Below are 22240 nucleotides of genomic sequence, written 5' to 3' on the forward strand. Positions count from 1 at the left end.
TAGTCACAAATGCCTTTCTTAGGATCATTGTCTTCATACCAAAGGAATCTTAAATAGTCCCTATGATCCTTTCTCACTTCAAAACAATAAAACATTTGCTGTACATCAGCTGAAAACACTACAGGCTCCTTCCTGAAACGCATAAGGACACCTAGTAGTGTATTGTTTAAGTCGGGTCCACTTAACAATACCTTGTTAAGGGAATGTCCTTCAAACTCTGCACTTGAGTCAAACACAACTCTCAACTGGTCTGGTTTCTGAGGGTGGTACACACCGAAGGATGGTAAGTACCAGTGTTCTTTGTCTGAGTCCAAAGGAGGTGCGAGCTCCGCATGGTCATTGTCCAGCATGTTTGTATGAACTCTATGTACTGCCTTGTCATTTCTGGGTTGCGATCCAGTGTTTTTCTGAGGCACTGGAGGCGTTTAAGTGCTTGCATTCTGTTACTTGGAAGCTGTGGTCTCGGACAGCGAAATGGCAAAGGTGCCACCCAGCTATTACCTTCGTTTTGATACACTTCCTTTTCCATAATGTCAATGAAGTCCTTGTCGTCTGCTGACAGAGCTGGTTTGTCATCATCTGTTGTTGTGTGAAAAACCATTTCTCCAAGTTGGTTAGCGTTGTTTTGAGGGGTAGATGTGGTATTACACTGGTAGTTGTAACCACCTGACTCCTTGATCTGGAACGTGTTGGGGCATGGGCAGAAATAAGAAGCACGGCCATTCTGAAGAACATGTGTTTTGAGAACCTTCACATTAGTTGGTTTATGCATCTTCCCCATGCAGACTTCCCCAACTATAACCCAGCCTAAATCTAGACGCTGTGCGTAAGGCATGTTGTGTGGCCCATTGATTTTCTCTCTCACCTTGTGTACCTGTATAATGTCTCTTCCCAAGAGCAATAGAATAGGTACTTGTTCTTCTACAGGAGGTACCTTTTCAGCTATCTTCTGCAAGTGTGGAAACTTCATAGCAACTTGTGGAGATGGGATCTCTGTTCTGTCATCTGGAATCATGTCACATTCGATCAGATTTGGAAGTGGTAGCTTAACTCTGCCGTCTACTGACTCAATCATAAAGTTAGATGCTGTTCTTCCAACATTATCCGACATTCCTGAGCATGTTCTGAGTTTGTAGGTGCTTGAGTATGTCTTCATATTGAAAAGCTCAAAAAACTGAGACTTAGCTAGTGACTTGTTACTTTGTTCATCAAGCACTGCGTACATCTTTTTTGCCTGTTCTCTTTTGTCGTCTGGATAGACTAACACAGGGCTTATTTTTGAGCAGGAATGTGGTCTATCTGCATCACCACAGATTTCTGTGCATTTAGAAATGACTGAGACATTCAAATTATCCTGTGTCTCCCCACCATCCTCTTTATCGGCCTCAGAACTCTCAGCTGGAGCAGGGGGTGGACCTGGATGCAGCACTGCCAAGTGTCTGTCGCTGCCACACTCTGTGCATTTAATTTGCACCCTGCAATCCCTTGCTAAATGCTGAGTAGAGCCACAACATTTAAAACAAATTCTGTTGTCCTTTAAAAATGTCTTACGCTCGTCCATGGGTTTTGCTCTGAAGCTTTTACACTTCTTAAGTGGATGAGGCTTCTTATGTATAGGGCACAACTTGTCTGGACTCTCTGTAAGCACACTGTACCTATTTTGAGCTCCACCAGCTTCCGTAGGGATGTCTGTTTTGTGTACATTAATCACTTGCCTGTTGCTGTCTTTAAAGCTTTTCTCTCTTCTGAAGTTGGTGTTAGCAGGAGGTATGATGACAAAACTTGGGTCATTTCTTATTTTGGCTTTTTGTCTTACAAACTTTGAAAAGGCGCTGAAAGGGGGAAAGGCGACTCTGTATTCCTCCTTGTACTTTGCTCCTGTTGCAATCCATTTTTCCTGTAATCCGTAGGGTAATTTGTCCACAATGTGGTTGACTCCGCGAGCCGTGTCCAAATACGAAAGTCCCGGTAGGTATCCTCCATCTTTTGCACATTCAATTTCCTGCAAAACGTCACCCAACTCTCTTAACTTTGTGTTGTCTTTGCTGTTGAGTTTAGGAAACTGATCAATCTTTTTTAGCAGTGCATTTTCCACTACCTCAGGAGATCCGTAACATTCTTCGAGTCTTTGCCACACAAGGTCGAGAGCTGCTGTTGGGTTGAACACGTGTGCTGAGCGAACTCTTTTGGCCTGCTGACCAGACTCAACTCCAAGCCACTTAATCATTACATCTAACTCTTCTTGAGGTGTAACCTGCAAATCTTTAATAGCATTTTGAAATGACGCCTTCCATGCCCAGTAGTTCTCTGGTTGGTCATCAAACTGCAAGGGTCCTGTACTTAACATTTCTCTCCGTGTCAAGTACCTTGTAATGTCCTGTACACCCTGTTTCTCTGCTGATGTGTGAAAAGTGTCGTACGGATACAGTTTGGGGGGATTCAGTCTCCCTTTCTGCTGTGTTTGGTCCTCCACTTTGATCCCGACCTTCTCTGCCGTGTGAGAGCTGTTATTTTTCATTACTGTGTACATATCCTTTTCAGTTTGCTCATGCGCAGCTTTGTGATGGGCGGATGGATCAACTTGCAATGCGAATCCTTAATAGCAAATGTCTGAATGTATTTGTACGTACTCTGCTGTGCGTTGTACTGGACCGACAGGTGTTCCCTCTATATCCTGACTCAGTACGCTTTTTGAGAGAGCCTCCTCCTCTTCATAAACTGCAGCCTCAGCTTCAGCAACTGCAACAGCTTTTTCACAACTCAAAACATGTAAATGAGCCTCAAGTTCCGTTTTCTGTTTCATTATGGCTGCTTCTTTTTCTGAATATGCTAACTGCGCACGTGCAGCTACTGCCTTTGCCCGTGCTTTTAGTGCTGCAGAACTTGTTGTGGAACGTTTGGATGCATGCGAGCGAGAAGACCTTGACTGTGTGTCTGTGTTACTCGTGGTATCCTTGTTCTCGGTGTTATCCAATTGTTCTGTTTCCATTTGGTCTTGTGTTTTTTCCTCTTCTAGAAAGCCATATTGATTCCCCGATCGTAGGCTCATGGTTGGTGTGCTGGATATCTCCTCCTGGTTGTGCTCGTTGCGCTAGTTGTCTTTTTACTATGCTGCCCTCGCTCTGGGTTTTCTAGTCTCCACCAGCTAGACAGCGAGATAACGATGCTCCAATAAACAGACTTGTATTCGCTTTTCTGTGCTGATTTATTGAAGAATGGCCTCTGACCATTGCCTTCTCTATGACCATCGTAAAACTGAAAAAATACAAATGTGACGATCAGCTAAATAACATAGCAAATTAGCTCGTTACATGCGCACAGCAAACTAACACAAAATACACATTTCTAACGCTACTAATATACAAATAATTATATCGTAAACACAAAACAAAAAGAAAGTGCTTATCTCGTCATAACCAATACTTACAGACAAATCTTGTCCAAAGCAACAACATTCTTGCTCAATACGGGAATGCTTCGGCACAATGTTCCGCCATCTGGATTCTTTTTCTCCCGTTTTCAGAGTAACCAAAAATAATATTACGAGACAGCCACTAGAGAAAGCTATAGGCCAACTTACTGCCTGCACAAGGCAGAATACTGCTCTTTCTTCATGTATTCGTCCTTACACCTTACACTGCTTTGTAAAGTTACAACAGGTATAAAGCCCATTAAATCCAGTCAGCATCTAGCCAGAAGTACATTAGAATACTGTCACTTACAGTATTATAATGTAGTATAATATAATGCAAATAATAATGGAAAGAGTAAAGTCACAGTGTTAATGAAAAAAATGTATTGATTGAACATTACCACATAACGAAATATTGCAATTGAAACTAAACAAAAACACTGGGAGCAGGAACCAGCCGACTAGGGACCTTGATCCTAAGAAGAAAAACATTAATTTCATAGCAAATCTTTCAGAAAATACTTTTGACTATTGTCAGCCCTTTGGGCTGTAGAATGGTGGCACTGTTTGTTGTTATTTTTCCTTTTTTTTATTTTAAAGTGACTCCGGGGGTAGGTACGCGGTCAGGCTGCTACTTCAGTCTGAAGTACGCAGGGCTGACGTTCCGCGTTTAAAGTTGCCTGTCATTGGTAAGCTTTGAAGACTAGGAGAGTTAGAGGATTGGTTAGGTAAGTAGAGGACTGGAAGTTTTGGGTGAGAGCAGTTCCGACATTTCCGGGTGTGCAGTAGAGTGAAGCTTGTGCTTTGTATTTGCAAACCAGGAAAATGAGCGTGTTGGCGAGTTTCAGCGTGATCGGAGGAACGCGACTTTGCCTTAAGCCTTAAGAAAGCTGGAGCTGGAACTAGCTGTCCATACTGGGGTCGACCCATGACCTGCGGTACCACACGGTGGTTCCAGATTCAGTTCGGCAGGAGGCTTGCCAGAACGCGGTGAAATGTTACGGAGAGTTTTGCCATATTCAGAAGAACCGGAAAACAGCCTGGTAATCATTTTGATGTTGCACATAATATTCGTATGGTGCCACCATTTAATGAACGGGAAGTTGAGAAGTATTTTAATCCCTTTGAACGTGTTGCCCTTACATTAAAGTGGCCGGTTATATGTGGACTTTGTTTTGGCAGTGCATGTTGACTTGGAAAGCACAGGATGTGTATTCCACGCTGACTGCAGACCAGAGTTTAGATTAGTGCTGCACGATTAATGAACATGAACATAAAAAGCTGCGATTTAAATGATTAGTACATGGATTGGATCGGCAACATATCTGATCCATTCTCTCATTCTCTCAAAGTTTGCGAGCTGACTGAAGTCTCACTTCAGTCGGATGTGACATGTTTGGTCACATGACTTTCAATTCGGTTCAATGGAGACCTCAGATTCGTGACTGGGTAAACGTCGCATGACGAGCTGCATCGTACTTCATCATCGCCGCCATATTGCGATAGGCTCTGCTGTGGCGTGAAGCACATACATGTCTATAGAGAGAAGTGCATAAAAATGTTTCACGCTTGTGTTGCTTGGGGCTGTACAAACCGCTGTACACTCCAAACCAGATCCCACTTACATTTCATAGGTAAGGCTGGACAATTGTTTTGAATATATTTGGCCATTATAAAATCCCGTTTTATAACTCTTAACCTTAGCTAAGCTAGGCTAAGCTAGCGAAGTTATGCATTCCTGTGTTCAAGTCAGCCTCCAAACAACGTTTTGGCTAAATGTAGGCATTAACTATTTAGACTGTTCTTAGCTGTTTAGTTAACTTTTCTCAAACTTTGAAGGTTTCCTAAAGAAATTCACCTCAGTTTACAAATCCTTACCTTAGCTAAGACAGCAAAGCTATGCATCCCTGTGTTCAAGTCAGCCTCCAAACAACGTTTTGGTTAAACGTAAGAACTATAATACGGGATTTTATATTGGCCAAATATAATCAAAGCAGTTGTTTAGCCTTACCAGGGTTTGTCGTTCGACAGTAATGTAAAGAGATTTTTGTAATTATTTAATTTTGTAGAATATTGTATTTTGAAAGCACTGGGCATTTCTAGTTGTTTGTATGTTTCACTTTGAAATTAAACATTTCACTATTAGTAATTTGTATGCGACTTTTCATTGATATACAAGCAAGTGTCCTTTATCATATCGCATATCGCAATATTGATCTCAAATAATGTCTTTTTTCCCAAATCGTGCAGCCCTAGTTTAGATTATAGAGTAGTGAAAACTGCTATTTTGAATGCCTATGAACTCGTACCGGAAGTGCATCGGCAGTGTTTCCGGGGTCTTCGAAAAGATGAACGGGTCACATTTGTTGAGTTTGCTCATGAGAAGGAGAATGCATTCGATCGCTGGTGTTCTTCACAGCAGGTTACCACAAAGGAACAACTACGTGAGTTAATTCTGCTGGAAGAATTGAAAAAAGCCTTCCCACTGTTACGGCCACTTATCTGAGAGAAGCTAAGGTGACCATGTTAGTTAAGGCTGCCAGCACCGCTGACGAGTTTGTCCTGATGCTCCGGAATGTTTTTGGGTCTTCCCAGTCTCTAGGATCATTCGGGCCAACATTCCCACGGCTGGAGAAATCCGAGGTCGGACCGAGCATCCACGCAGACAAGAGTCTCATGAGTGTTTCTACTGCCATAAGGTCGGACATCTTATTGCAGATTGCCCTGTTTTAAAACAGAAGGAACAGTCCTCGAAAAACCCTGTGAAGAAGGGTGTTGGCCTTGTAGATAATGTTAGAGTGACCCAGGTGAACGAATCCATAAATAAGGAGTTTAGGCCTTTTGTTTTTGATGCATTTGTTTCTATGGGTGAGTCTGAAAAAGTCTGTGTGACAATGAAATTATTGCGTGACACGGGCGCCGCACAATCTTTTATTTTGGATTCCTGTTTACAATTTTTGGAAGACACTTATTGTGGCTATGATGTGCTAGTGCAGGGAATCGATATGACAGTTATGACTGTTCCCTTGCATTCTGTCCATATTGAAAGCAAATATTTTCAGGTTGGGCTAATGTGAATGGAATACAGTTTATTCTGGGTAATGATTTGGCTGCCGGACAGATTTTTCCCTCTCCTGAGGTGATTAGAAATCCTCTGGTTGGCTCAGTACCCAGTGAAACCTCTCAGAACTCTGTTACGTTTCCTGGTTGTGCGGTTACGAGATCTCAGTCACGAAAATTTCATGATCTGGTGGAACTGTCTGACTCTTTCTTGTCTCCAGATCACAGGTCTGAAAGCTCTACGTCCCTAACAGTGGTGTCAAACCCTACTGAAGGTCCGTCTGTGGGGGATGAGAGACAAGGTACTGACTGTAAGTTAACGCTCTCGGTTGACAAAGCAGAGGTTGTATGTGAGCAGAACCAGGATTCGTCGTTAACTTTCTTAACATTCTGCTGCCGTTAAGAAAGGCTGTGAGTTCATATGGTCTGAGGATTCAAAGGCATTGTTATGTAGTGAACCTGTAATGATGGCGCCAGATTTTCAGAAACCTTTTAAACTTGAGGTAGATACAAGTGCCACTGGAGCTTATGCAGTACTTTTGAAGGAGGATGCCAAAGGAATTGATCACCCCGTCTGCTACTTATCGCGAAGGTTTATAAAACATCAGTTAAACTATAGCTCTATTGAAAAGGAGGCACTGGCACTTCAATATTTTGAGGTTCACATTGGGTCCACTACTGTTCCTGTTGTCGTGATCACAGATCATAACCCTCTGGTGTTTCTCTCCAGAATGAGGAACACAAACCAATGCATCCTTCGCAGGTCCTTGTACTTACAGGGGTTTGCCCTAGAGATCCATTACAAGAGAGGACTGGACAATGTTTTGGCAGATACCTTATCACATGCTCATTTGGGTTCATTTTGTTTTATTAAGAAAAAGTTTTGGTAGTTTGGAGTTTTGGATTGTTGTAGAGTTGGAGATAAAGCCTATGTTGTGTGTTAGTGATTAGTGTGGTTAGTTGTGGCTTTGTTGTGTATTTGTTGTGTATTTGTATAGTCTCTCCTTTCATGGTGTGTTGTCCTCCTGTGGGTTGTTGTGTTGTTGTACAGGGAGTGCAGAATTATTAGGCAAGTTGTATTTTTGAGGAATAATTTTATTATTGAACAACAACCATGTTCTCAATGAACCCAAAAACTCATTAATATCAAAGTTGAATGTTTTTTTAAGTAGTTTTTAGTTTGTTTTTCTTTTTAGCTATTTTAGGGGGATATCTGTGTGTGCAGGTGACTATTACTGTGCATAATTATTAGGCAACTTAACAAAAAAAATATATACCCATTTCAATTATTTAAACCAGTGAAACCAATATAACATCTCCACATTCACAAATAAACATTTCTGACATTCAAAAACAAAACAAAAACAAATCAGCGACCAATATAGCCACCTTTCTTTGCAAGAACACTCAAAAGCCTGCCATCCATGGATTCTGTTAGTGTTTTGATCTGTTCACCATCAACATTGCGTGCAGCAGCAACCACAGCCTCCCAGTCACTGTTCAGAGAGGTGTACTGTTTTCCCTCCTTGTAAATCTCACATTTGATGATGGACCACAGGTTCTCAATGGGGTTCAGATCAGGTGAACAAGGAGGCCATGTCATTAGTTTTTCTTCTTTTATACCCTTTTTGCCAGCCACGCTGTGGAGTACTTGGACGCGTGTGATGGAGCATTGTCCTGCATGAAAATCAAGTTTTTCTTGAAGGATGCAGACAGAAACTGGCAGTAGGACTGGGAGTTGAGCTTGACTCCATCCTCAACCCGAAAAGGCCCCACAAGCTTATCTTTGATGATACCAGCCCAAACCAGTACTCCACCTCCACCTTGCTGGCGTCTGAGGCGGACTGGAGCTCTCTGCCCTTTACCAATCCAGCCACGGACCCATCAATCCGGCCCATCAAGACTCACTCTCATTTCATCAGTCCATAAAACCTTAGAAAAATCAGTCTTGAGATATTGGCCCAGTCTTGACGTTTCAGCTTGTGTGGTCGTCTTTCAGCCTTTCTTACCTTGGCCATGTCTCTGAGTATTGCACACCTTGTGCTTTTGGGCACTCCAGTGATGTTGCAGCTCTGAAATATGGCCAAACTGGTGGCAAGTGGCATCTTGGTAGCTGCACGCTTGACTTTTCTCAGTTCGTGGGCAGTTATTTTGTGCCTTGGTTTTTCCAAACACTTCTTGCAACCCTGTTGACTATTTTGAATGAAACGCTTGATTGTTCGATGATCATGCTTCAGAAGCTTTGCAATTTTAAGAGTGCTGCATCCCTCTGCAAGATATCTCACTATTTTTGACTTTTCTGAGCCTGTCAAGTCCTTCTTTTGACTCATTTTGCCAAAGGAAAGGAAGTTGCCTAATAATTATGCACACCTGATATAGGGTGTTGATGTCATTAGACCACACCCCTTCTCATTACAGAGATGCACATCACCTAATATGCTTAATTGGTAGGAGGCTTTCAAGCCTATACAGCTTGGAGTAAGACAACATGCATGAAGAGGATGATGTGGACAAAATACTCATTTGCCTAATAATTCTGCACTCCCTGTATATAGCACTTTAGGTTTGGTTAGTTTTTCACTACTCACTGTAAATAAAAGCACAATATTTCACTTGGGCCTGGTATCTGTGTATTTGCACCACACACATTCCCCTTGTTTGTTGTCATGTTTCCCAACCCCTAGATGGGGACATGACACTATGCGTTCTTTCTTGCTCATTCCCCAAACTCCTCCTTCTAGCTGTAAAAAAAAAAATCCTAAGTCCTCTTCTTCTTCAGAACCGCGCATGTGCACATGTTATGGCCTAAATCAAAAGGACATATAAATATGTTTAAATTTACAGTCAGGGTTCTTTTTTTTTATATAAAAGAGTAAGAAAGTATTTAGAATATGGCTTACTTCAGGGAAGAGAACATCGAAAATATATCGCACTTTATCCGGCTTGCACTATGAAGGAGGGAGAGTAGGCACTCATACAAACACTCAATTTGCTCCTCACCCTCAAGGTACAAGGGCACCAAGCTTTGTTTCCAGCACACCCTCTCACGAGAGACACCGAGAAAACCTTTCCTCCAATTACATTTTAAAAATGCAGAATTTTATGAATATAACATACAGACACTACATAGCCAGTCTTGAATAATACACATGCACAGAGCAAACAAGCAGATGGGCCTCTGCTCCCCTTTGTGTTTAGAATGTGGTCAGTGAGCGCGTCACAATCCTACAGGCTCTTGCAGATTCAGCCTTCTTGCTGATCATCATCCAATATTCTACCTCTAACTGAACACTGTTTGATTTATACAGAGAGTATACTTAACATGACACACCTTTCAATTTGACTTCTCTGTATTCACTACTGTGCCTATTAATACATACTGTTTCAGACCAGGGTTAGGCACCACCATCTCCTTATCTTTGGCATGTCAAGCTGCACAAGCTGCACAACCACAATGTATTCAAGATAATTGTAAGGTCTTCATACATCAGGACATGTAATATTTTAGAGCATTGCAACGCACATCTCTGTACTTACAGCACTGAATGGCTCACCCAAAGACATGTACAGGGTATACTAACGAGAGGAGAGGGAGGTTGGAGGCAAACCTTAGTTATGTAGTTATATGTTACTCCATAGTACTTATCTATTGTACTCATACCTCATATTATACCTTGACATGAAATTCCTTTCTTCCGTGTACATGCTACATGTTTCTTAAACTGTGCCAGTGTTGTTGGTTTAAACGTTGACCCAGGACAGTGGAAGCAGCTGCAGCAGAAAGAGCACCCTTTTTTAATTAATTGTTTATTGAGTGTTTAATTGTGTACTTGGAGAGAAGCTAAGTGAAACAGGAGCACTCCTATAATAAGATTTAATAGACAATTGCAACACACACTTCAAAATGACGTCGATTCCATCGAGGACAAGAGATGTCAGAATAAAAGTTGCACTTTCACAAAAGTCCTGAGTCACAGTAAACATCTGGCACCACAGTGGTTCTGCAACCACACCCTATAAATGCGGATTCTGTGGTGTACCCAGGCACGCATTACACCATATTACCACAAGATGGGGCACACGCCCCGAATGTGAGGCCGGCTGCCATAAGCACTACCCTGTCACTGCAGGCCACGACCCTGCTGCAAGAGGGCGCAACGCGGGGCACAGGGCCCTCTCGCCAAGAGAGTGCGCTGCTGGCGGGATCAGGTGACATCAAACTGGGTGCTTACAACTGTAACCAGGGGTTACAGGCTCTAATTTGCTGCCGCAATTCTTGGGAATAATCTAGTCTCACGGTGCAGGACAACCCGCCCGGGATATGCTGTAGGAGATTGCGTCCCTGCTGCTCAAGGGGGCAAAAAGAGCACTTTCTCCATCCGATATATTTTCTCGTCCCCAAAAAGCAGAGGACTGGGGCAGTGGTGGCCTAGTGGTTAAGGAAATCAGAAGGTTTTAGGTTTGAATCCTGATCCGCCAAGGTACCACTGTCCCCACACACTGCTCCAAGGGCCCTGTCATGGCTGCCTACTGCCTCAGTGGCACCTTGGGATTCGACGGTGAGTAAATCCATGTCTGGGTTTATGTGCAATACCAAGGTTATCATTGTAAATTACTGCAATGCCACCTCCAGTTAAGCGAGATTGGTGTACATAGCTGTATCCAGGAGGACTAGACTCATTTAATGCTACAAATTTGCTTTGTTTTAACCAAGTTTCGGTCAGGCACAGTACATCGAACCCCTGATCTGTAATAATTTCATTAACAATGAGTGTAGGTGTGGGAGATCTAACATTTAATAATTCTTATACTGGAGGTGCTGTTGGTACGCTCAGAAGGAATGATAGTAACGGGTAATAAATAGCTGAAACAGTCTAGCCCGGGGAACAGACACAGTGTCAGCATATTTATGTGTTTTATTTTTAGTCTTAATGTTTCTTTTAGAATGTCTTGTTTTAGTGGAGCGAGGTAAAGACAGTGTCAATAGTGTACACGCAGGGTGGTGGCTCTACGCAAATGGCAGACGTTCGGTTTAGCCAGTCTGTCTGCCGCCGCAAGTTCATTCAGTATAATCAAACACAGCTGGACTCAAATGAAGGTGTTGCACCATCTCAAGCATGATCAGAAGAAATGGACAGAACCTGGGTTAAATATATGAGTGTCACAACACAGGGTCTGAAGACTTAGGACCATGTTAATAAATCTGCAAAAATGTCAACAAAAAATTACTTAAATGATTCTAGGAAATGGCTGCAATATATCAAAGAGTGAAAAATTTAAGGGGGTCTGAATACTTTCCCACCCTGCTACCACCACAGACAGTGCTGGACCTTTACTAACATTTTCATTACAAATGAACATTAAGACTGAAGTACAGAAAACATGTCTTAATGTCTTACATCTTTATTATATATGCATTATATTATACTGGTTGGTAGGTTGGACTATCCTTCTGGTGATTTATTGGTAATACAGTTGCCTCCAAAAACTGAAGGCTGGAGGAGCACCAGTGTCTCTCTGGTTAACATCCTGCAACACACAGTCAGAAATAAAATCAGACCTGATCAGCATAAACACATCAAAAATATGTACCTCTTAGTTTTAGTCAGCATGCCAAATGCCACCCCATCTTGTTCTGAGTGGTTCTCAGTCTGCCTGTCCTTCTGGTCTGCAGGGTTGACTGGTTGGTTGATTGCTTGTGAGGGAAACACGACAGGAAATGTAACGGCAACGGCAAGTGCTTGTGACTCCATTCCCTGATGCGGCAATACATAGACCATATGAGAGAACCTTCTATTTTAACTTAATTTCCCTAAGTCCTGTTCAAATTAACAACCATGTAGTTCTGGTGAATGTTTCTCCCAATTAGTGTCCCAATTAGCCTCCTCCTCCTTCTGGTCTGCAGGGTTGACTGGTTGGTTGGTTGCTTCTGGTGGAAAGGACAGCCGGAAAGGGAAAAATTATGGCCAGTGGTACAATCCGATCATATGAATTCATACTGGTATCTGATTGTGGATGTTCTGTTCCTTTTTTTCTGGTGAAGTCACAAAATGATTGATACTGTGATGTCACGGTCCCCTTGGTAGACTTCACCGATTCAAGTCCTTATGATCCAGACCTGAATACGGTTTGGTCTGGGCTGATTGGGACTGATCTTACCCAGATAAAGCCCAGATAAAGCCATCTGTGTTTATTGGCCCTTGTGCTGCTTTGCTTTTTCCTTTATTAAAAACTCTTCTTTGTGACATGATAGACAGAACGTTCTGTTTTAACTTAATATCCCTTGTTCAAATTAACCACCAAAGACCTTCTGTCCCTGTGTGTTGTAGAATTCCCAGAGAATTGCCAGAAATGAAATCCAAGCTTCTGTGGAGAAGCTTAAAGAATTTGCTGAGAACAGAATATGTACCTGTTAGTTTTGTTCAGCATGCCAAATGCCTGCCTCTCCTCCTCCTTCTGGTCTTCAGGGATGAATGTCTGGCTGGTTGTCTTGTGAGGCAATCAAAAATTATTATGATTGCTGGAACAATCAGGCCATTTGAGTTCCTACTTTTATCCTTCTGTTTGTAGAATTCCCAGAAAAGTCGGAAATGAAATCAGACCTGATGAAAAAACATCACAGCAAAAACAGTTGTGGGCAAGACAGGACAGGGTACGTACCTGTTAGTTTTAGTCAGCATGTCAAATGTCACTCCATCTTGTTCTGGTGAGTGGTTCTCCATCCCAGTCTGCCTCTTCCCCCCCTTCTGGTCCTCCAGGATGACTGTGGCTTGTGGCGCAGTTGATAGGTGGGGATCCTCCAGATAAGAGACATGCCACAGAAATAAATAGCTACTGCGGCCAGTAGAGGGCGAAGTGCACCATTATTTTACAGTTCACCAAAATTCCCCTTGAAACGTGTAGACTCAGGATTAGGGTACGCGTAATGGTTGGAGTTATGTGGTGAGACAGAAAAGAACCATCAGGTTTACCTTCCGCTGCTCCAGCAGGCATTCCATCACAGACACTGTCAGGTGAGGTCTGTTAAAAAATGGACGCTGTGCACACACAGACACAGACACACAGTGTTAGTACTGGTAGCAGTTTATTTATATGAAAAAATACGAGCCTGGGTTGTCTGGGTATATGTCAGAAGAGTTAAAATTCTGAATTGCACTGAATTGCACCTTACCATAAGCTGCTCTTCAGCAGAAGGCCGTCTTCCAGGATCCGGAATCAAGGCCTTAAATTTCCTAGACCTGAAAAAATAACCATCTGGTTTAATTACAATCTTCCTGTGTGTGTGTGTGTGTGTGTGTGTGTGTGTGTGTATGCAATGAAGAAAACATTCACCAACATACTTCTTTCAGGTCCCAGAATGCAAAGGCATTTTTGGCAGCAATCCTGAAACACAGAAAGAAGGTATGCTTTACTTACACCTCCATTAACTCTGTTGTTAATTAAAAGTGTGTATGTCTATGTGTCTATGAGTGTGTGCGTGTGTGTGTGTTTACCAGCTGCGGCTCATGTAGAGGAAGGGAACTTTGGCTTTAGCCACCTCAACGGCTATCATTCCCAGCGAACAAATGTCACATTTCTCATCATAGCCCCCATTCTTCTGGGCACAGAGGACTTCAGGGGCCATCCTGTATGAAGACAAACACATACAAACGCAGGGGAGGAGAAGTGACACAACACAGACACAAGGATGAATTTTTGGTTTTGAAAGAAACTTACCAATTGAGTGTTCCAGCCGTCTGGAATCTGGCAATGGGGTCAAACCCAGATCGCCTGTAGAAAGAGATATTCTATAAAGAAACAATATTCTTCACTCACAAATATAAACACATTCATCCATCTTCATTCTTGATCTACACAGGAAGTGGTGAAATAACTTTCTGGAAGTCAGTACTCACAGATCTTCACATCTCTGACATCATTAACCAGGACATTGTCTCCCTGTGGGCCAATACGCAGACAGTCATAGGTTAGATATGACAGTATGCTTGTAATGAATGTATTCTAGGTAAATACACATGCCCTCTTACTGTAAAGCCTCATAACTTCCAGACTGTGTGATTGTATGTGTCATGAGATACCTTTATGTCACGGTGTAGGATGCCATGGAGAAACAGTAACCCCTAGAGTAGTTGTGTTGTTGCCTGTAAAACCTCCCGGCAGACAAAGGCAGTCTTGTCTTTGAATGCCCCGAAATCTGGGCAACAATGCAAAACATGAAATGCCACCCTAAATACACAGGAGAAGACAATACACTGAATGGTGCTGCAGTGTTACCTTCATAAATATCAGGGAGGGAGCCTCCACCATAGAACCCCATGGCGTTGAAGAGTGTCGTATTTTCACGCCTACAGAAGAAAAGCAAATGATGAAACCCAGTCACAAGGTTTTAGAAATAGAAACTCTTGAACTGTGGGCAACAGCTCTAGACGCTCTATTGTGTTAATTTTAAGCAGGTATAAAATCTCCCAGACCCACCTCACCCTCCACGCTGCTTACTGCAAGTAGGCGCCATGAAACTTGATCAGGTTTTCATGGTTGCACTCCATCATCAGGTGTACTTCCTCGAGGGTGTTTTGGGCATAAGCTGAAGAAAGAGAAACAACACACATACATTTGCATCTGGACCAGTTGGGTCCTGGTCAAATACAAATTACACTTTCTCTCTCTCTCTCTCTCTCTCTCTCTCACACACACACACACACACAGTCTCTCACTCACCACACACACAGTCTCTCACTCACCATACAAGGCCTTGATGGCCACAAGCTCATCAGAGTGGCACTGCAGCGTAAAGAGCAAAGGAAAGCATCAGCTATTGTTCTACACACTCAGCACAAAAGCAAAGCATCTATTGTAATAAACTAATTCTTTTCTTTTTATTATTTGTGAATTGCTTTTCACAAAGTACCTTTAAAAGTTTTTTTGCCACATCCACCATAAAGATGAAACATGAAGATGAAACACAGGATAAAAAGTGTCATGGCTGCCTAAAAAAGCATGAATTTGGTGATCTACTGACATACTTTATGTTCCTGTAGTTTTGTGACATTCATTTACTTTCAAGTGATGCAGTCATAAAAAGGTAAACACCTGTTAAACTTGTTTAAAGACATTGTTCCTAATTCCTTTAAAAATACTTTAAAATACATATATTTAGTCAGTAACTCTATTTATTATTTCAGTACAACCCTGAGTAACAGGACTAAGTGGTTAAAGAAAATTGAATGAGTGAGTGAGAACTTGAGAAGTTGACTGAATGGATTAACAGAAGGTAATAAATAATTCTGAGTTACATTAAATAAAAATGTTTGTGCAGATGTCGCATTATAGAGGAAAAGTGACAAATAATGAAAATATGTACATTTACATTAAGGACAGTCCCCCCTGGAGACGCTCAGGGGTTAAGTGTCTTGCTCAGGGACACAATGGTAGTAAGTGGGGATTGAACCTGGGTCTTCTGGTTCATAGGCGAGTGTGTTACCCACTAGGTTACTACCACCCAAATACAAAATAATACAGCACAGTGACAGAACAAAACAATGCTCTGGAAAAGCAGGTGAACACAACAGAGAATCAACAAGGACTTGAGATAAAGCAGGAGCATTTACAGTTTACACATCAATTGGATAACCAGATGGACATAAATAACTCAGATGAGACAATACAGTGGCTAGTGGCACCATGGCATTCCAGTAGACTTCCTAACAAGATTACATATTTATGTACCACTATATTTAGGTGATTTGGCTAACATTTTTAGTTCTTCTGTGCTAGATGTTATCATACATTTTATGTAAATTAATACTTCCATAATAAAACATTATTAACTCATTTTATGCATCCTTTGCAAGAAACAATAAATATAATATAACTTAAACAATATTTTGGTACTAAAATGCAGATTATTTAGCATGAAATTCACTTTTCATGTCATTTTACTTAATGATATAAAAATGTGGAATGTAGTCTTAGTCACATCTCCTGGACAATGTACATTAAAAACAAAATTATTCATGCCATGTACATGTTGCCAAAACTCCCACATCCAATTGTCTTCAGGAATGTGAAGTTATCATGGACCTGATGCCTTTTGACGATGTACATGGTGTCAGGTCTTCTTAGTTCACAAGATGCTGGTCCAGATGGTGATGATCTGATCCTCTTCTTGATGATCAATAAAGATAGTGATGATCTCAGATAGTGATGCTTTCAGTGATGATCTCAGAAATTGATGATCTCAGATAGTGATGCTTTCTATGCTCTCGCTTTGTCACTCGATGTGAAACCCGCAGCATTCTGAGTAAGATAAATGTTTTTACCAAGTGACCACCAGACTCATTTACCCCAGACATAGCTGCGTTTCAGCCATTCTACAGGCATCTACCTTTAAAACTTTTGTTGAGATACTAGCAGTGTAGTTATGGCCAGTTACCAAGGCAAGAGCTAAACATGGACAAATTCAGCAATGAGCATTGAACATTTGTTCATGGAGACCAGCTGATAAACAATCTTTAATATGATGTTTAAATGCATATTAATTCAGTGAATTTCAGTTTACCAGCCATTTACCTAGAGTGACCAAGAATCATCTTCTCTGGGAATTGTCCAGATGTGCCCTGCCCACCACCATTTTACCCTTACAGTACTAATAAAATGCAGAGTAAAATAAAAATAAAACCCATTTCAGCCTTTCTACAGTCATATGACTTTAAAACTAAGTAGCATTAAACCATTTGTGAGATTAGCGGTGACTGAGCTAAACAGCTACACGGCTAGTTACCAATGCAACAGCTAAACAGATGCCATTAATATGGCATTTAATTTAATACGAAGCAGAACATGAGTTTGTTTAAATATGTTGGACACTGTGTTGGACACTATAAATTAAACATTTTTCCATGTAGATTCTGATAAAAATGTACAAATATATCACCAAATATATCACGTTTATTACCTTACTCTCAGATGCTGAAAAGTAGAATGAAGGGGGCCCGTTGCTTAGCGACCGTGGTCTAAACTTTAGTGGCAAATTTGCTGTTATAGCATTTGTTTACTTTTATTAGATATGAGAGACTTGCCGCGGAAATAAATTGCTGCTGCGGCCAGTGGAATGCGAAGTGCACCATTATCTTACAGCAGAGCAGGCGCGGATTCACCAGAACTAAAACTGAATTTGACTGAATAGCATTGTTAATGCATGAGCCGTGCATGGGAGGGAATGCATCAATAGAGACGCAATCTTGGGGAGTCTATATGAGCAAATGTGTTAATAGAGCCTCATCTTACATTTACATTACATTTACATTCTTGGGAGGGATATCACTCCTTTTAAATGAATGGACATATATCAGGGCTAAAGTGGAATACAGAACTAAAACGTACATCAATTTTTATTGTCTTCGTTAGTTTCATTTATGACCGAGCCGTGAATAAATTGATAGAGATTTCTGAATGCATAGGTTTATGTTTAAAATGTAATATGCATATAGGTATTTTTTCATTCAAAATAGATATAAAATACACTACTACTACATGAGGAACAATGCAAATACAAGCCCTGCAAAGACCCTGGCAATGTTCACGATAAGCCAATAAAAAGGTACTTACTTGTTCTTTTATATTTAATATAAACAATAAATATAAATTTATCTGCTTATTTGGAAAAAATAATTATGAACAGGGCAGGTTCTGTGTTTTTGGCTGATGGCTAAACTAAAATGCAAAAATTAAACAACTGAACATTTACATTTACATTACATTTAAGGCATTTATGATGCCCTTATCCAGACCGACTTACAACGTGCTTCCATGTTACAATCAATGAAGTAACATCATGATTAGTGTGGACAAAAACACATTTCAATTTCCACTTATTAAAACGTCAAAGTCAATTCCAGTAGTCGACACATCATGCCCACTCACCAGACACATGTGGGCGACCAAAACAAAGCAGCATGGATAACAAAACTCCGTACACTTCTCAGGTTTAGCAGCCTGCACTCCCAAGCAATACATGTAATCAGAAAACAACTTGCCGTCCTACCTCAAAGGTGTGGGAATAGTTTAAACACAACCAGAAACGTAACGGTATAGTTATATGCAGTCTTTGCAAGATGGAGCTAGCATACCACACCAGCACGACTTCCATGTGGGAGCATCTGAAGCGAAGGCACCCCACTGTTACTCGTGACGCCAGAGAACAGAAGTAAGGAATGTTACTCTCACCAATGTTTACTAAATTAATTGCATGTTTGAGTAATGTTAGTAGTGTATTGTGCAGTGTGTACTTGAGCTCTCCGCACTTCGTTGATGTGAGCTAACGGTGTTTGTGTTTGATTTCTGCTAATACCTAGTGGCTAAACAGTGTTGAGCTAACGTTAGTTAGAAATAGCATATTCTGCTGCCATTATTGGTAAGGATGGCTAACTTATAGCTAACAGAACACCGCTATCTAGCCACAAGTGTCGACTTACGACACAAAAGTGCCTCACAAAAGTGGCGAGCTGCTTGCTGCGGTACCTAGCAGATTGTAGAAACGTTAGTATCACGATGGCTGGACATGGCGAGGAAGGAGGATGCATACACACGATGTCACAGGACAGGGGTTTAATACGCAATAAACAGGACAGGGGAACATCACCAAACAATGACCTGACTGCGAACAGACATGAACGTGAAACTCCAGTCCGAACTCCGGACCTGGAGAAACCCCTGCTGGACCAGATCATAACATTACCCCCCCTCAAAGGCACGACCTCTGGGCGTGTCAGAAAACGGTCCATGAAAAGGGGGAGGAAGTCCATAAGGATGATTGGCGGCTGTGCTGCACCGGCGGCTTCAGGCCCGGGCCAAAGCATGGCTCATCCGTGGGGGACAGACATCCTGTCCGCCGTCCACAAGCGCCCGTCGCTCTGGTCAGTCTCCGGCTTGCCCCGCTGGGATGTCCACCACTCTCCTCGTCTCAGTTAACGCTGGGAGCACCTGTACTGCGCGACTGGTCTCCTTAAGCCCACGGTAGCTTTCGTAGGCCATCGAGGTCCGGTTACACAAATTCGTCAGTACTCCCCACCTCCAGAATCGCCAGGGGGAACATGGACAGCGTGGCAGATCCTCTCGACCCCTCGGTAGCTTTCGTAGGCCACCAAGAGTCTGTCACCCTTGGGGAACTGATAAAAACAAGACATGGATCATGGCGGGGAACTCGAGGTGCGTCGCTGGAATCCGGACGAGACGGCGGCGTCGGGGGACGTCCATACATGGAACCTTGGACACCACCAGACATAGAACTGTGGAGCAGACGTCCTCCCGACAAACCATGGCTCCCTGGATCTCAGCGGGGCGTCGTTGGCTGCGTCCAAATATCGTCAGGTCTTTCTGTCACGATGGCTGGACATGGCGAGGATATGCACAACGTCACAGGACTTGGGTTTAATACGTATTAAACAGGACAGAGGAACATCACCAAACAATGACCTGACGATGAACAGGATAGTTTTATACAATGATACACAGGTGATAACAATCAGGGAACATTACACAGGATGAACATGAAACTCCGGGCCGAACTCCGGACCCGGAGCAACCCCTGCCGGACCGGATCATGACAGTAAGACTTATCTGTTCAATGTTAGGTTTGTCACTTAATATCAGTTTTGAATTGTTGCACAATTAGTCAAATATTTGCATGAATTAATGTATTTTTATGATCACTGAAAATACTTTATAGTGCAGATAAATACCTCTAGATTAATTAAAATTAATAATAGTTAGATAAATCATCTCATTAGTCATTAGAATAGTCGACTATTCAACTGCCTGGTGATGGTTTTGTAGCCCATTCCAGCCTTATGTAGGTCCACCATCTTGTCCCTGACATCATTGGAAAGCTCTGTGGTCTTGGTGCAGAGTTTGGATGCTGGATAGATTGATTGCTTCTATGGACTGGTGACTTTTATACACATAATGAGTTGAGAAGCTACCAATGTCAGCTATTTACCTGTATAAAATAGAACTGGGAGACAGACATCTTAACAGTGAAAAGTGACAGTGAAGTGATTGTCATTGTGAAACACTACAGCACAGCACATGGTGCACACAACAAAATTTGTCCTCTGCATTTAACCTTGCAGATTGATAGGGGCTTTATTTATAACTTTTTGAAATGCATTATTTTGGATTTTCTGGATTGTCTCACTGAGCAAAATTACAAAATCAGCAGGGGTTTAAATAATTTTTCCCTGACTGTATAGCTTTTAATCTGTACAACAGTATAATGTCTGATCCCAACTATTTCGTAAACAGGAAACCCTCTTTAAACCATGATGGCCATCCCAGGTTTCAACGGGGACAGAATACCAGACTACCATGATCTGATGTCACTGATGGAGAAATGCTTCATGTGGAGCAACTCCAAGCAACTCTTCACTTCACAGAAGAGGTTAGGTTGGACACTGGAACCTGATCTCTGTGGAGTCCAGATACTTATAGATCTCAGAGAAAGTTGCTACATGTTGTGATTATCCTACTGACTGTGGACTGGTGGATTTCATATCAAGGTCCCACAGTTAGAAGCCCAGTGCCAGACAGTTTAGAAACAGGAACATCTCATCTACGGGCTGCAGGGAATGAGTCTGGCAAAACAGATTTGGAGACTGTTACAATATTTAACCACTGAGGCATTTTTTTTCCTTGTTAATGTACATACAGCATCCCATATTGAAAGGAAAACATAGAATTGTTGACATTTTTGCATATATTTTTAACAAAGAAAAACTGAAATATCACATGGTTCTAAGTATTCAGACCTTTTGCTGTGACACTCATATAACTGCTGTCCATTTCTTCTGATCATCCTTGAGATGGTTCTACACCTTCATTTGAGTCCTGCTGTGTTGGATTATACTGGTAGGACTTGATTAGGAAAGCCACACCCCTGTCTATATAAATCCTTACAGCTCACAATGCATGTCAGAGCAAATGAGAATCATGAGGTCAAAGGAACTGCCAGAAGAGCTCAGAGACAGAATTGTGGCAAGGCACAGATCTGGCCATGGTAACAAATTAAATTTCTGCTCCATTTAAGGTTCTAAGAGTCCTAAGAGCCATTTTAGCAATTGGCTGCAATATAACAAAGAGTGGATTTTTTTTAGCATCACTGTGATATAACAAACGTATAGTATTTTTTGATACATGTCCATGTACAGTATATTCAAAAATACACATTGTAGTTGTACAGTATGTGGAAATACACATTGCTAGTGTACAGTATTTGTAGATACACATTGTGGATATTTTACACAGCCACACACAGACATCGTCCTCTGGACCTAATCCAGGACATCCCCCTACACCAACAACTGCCATGCCACCTGAGACCCGACCCACTTACCAGGAGGGCAATGATAAAGTTTCACATATCTTCTGCAAGGATTTCCTGACTGGTGTGCAGTGCCACAGAGCATGCAAGTAATTATATGGTGTGCCATTTTTACAAGCTACACATGTTAGTATTTCTGATACTAACTGATACCCATCTGGAACATCCTTTGTCCTGTGTAATGTGTCCTGTGTAAAATGTAATACTGTATTAGCTGCAGGTTAGAGTTTTTAGTCATTTGAAAGGTGTTTAAGCAAATTTGCTTCCAAAAGTTAATGTCAAGATTCATGAGTAAATCCCTTTCCCATTTGTGGGTAGGGAGCGAGAGTTTTGTTTCATATTCTGTTGTCTAAGCATAAATTCTGGACAGTAGTTTTCTCTGTTGGATTTTT

General features: G+C 41.7%; 3 long non-coding RNA genes across 4 annotated transcripts; 1 reads left to right on the forward strand and 2 right to left on the reverse strand.

The window, feature by feature from the left end:
- Nucleotides 1–11901: 11901 nt before the first annotated feature.
- LOC114792897 (uncharacterized) lies at nt 11902–14001 on the reverse strand. 2 transcript variants are annotated; one of them, XR_003750169.1, is made up of 7 exons: nt 13966–14001; nt 13813–13855; nt 13644–13710; nt 13444–13509; nt 13133–13269; nt 12065–13032; nt 11902–12001 (listed from the first exon to the last, which is right to left on the reverse strand). It is a non-coding gene; the product is annotated as an uncharacterized LOC114792897 (long non-coding RNA). The 2 variants fall into 2 exon arrangements; XR_003750168.1 differs by having other exon boundaries at nt 11905–13032.
- On the forward strand, nt 13421–14541 carry LOC114792899 (uncharacterized). The gene is made up of 3 exons (XR_003750170.1): nt 13421–13485; nt 13822–13873; nt 13969–14541. It is a non-coding gene; the product is annotated as an uncharacterized LOC114792899 (long non-coding RNA).
- Nucleotides 14542–14549: 8 nt separating this feature from the next.
- On the reverse strand, nt 14550–14997 carry LOC114792900 (uncharacterized). The gene is made up of 3 exons (XR_003750171.1): nt 14948–14997; nt 14747–14817; nt 14550–14666 (listed from the first exon to the last, which is right to left on the reverse strand). It is a non-coding gene; the product is annotated as an uncharacterized LOC114792900 (long non-coding RNA).
- Nucleotides 14998–22240: the final 7243 nt, after the last annotated feature.

This window comes from Denticeps clupeoides, chromosome 6 (assembly GCF_900700375.1).
Source record: "Denticeps clupeoides chromosome 6, fDenClu1.1, whole genome shotgun sequence".
Lineage (NCBI taxonomy): Eukaryota > Metazoa > Chordata > Actinopteri > Clupeiformes > Denticipitidae > Denticeps > Denticeps clupeoides.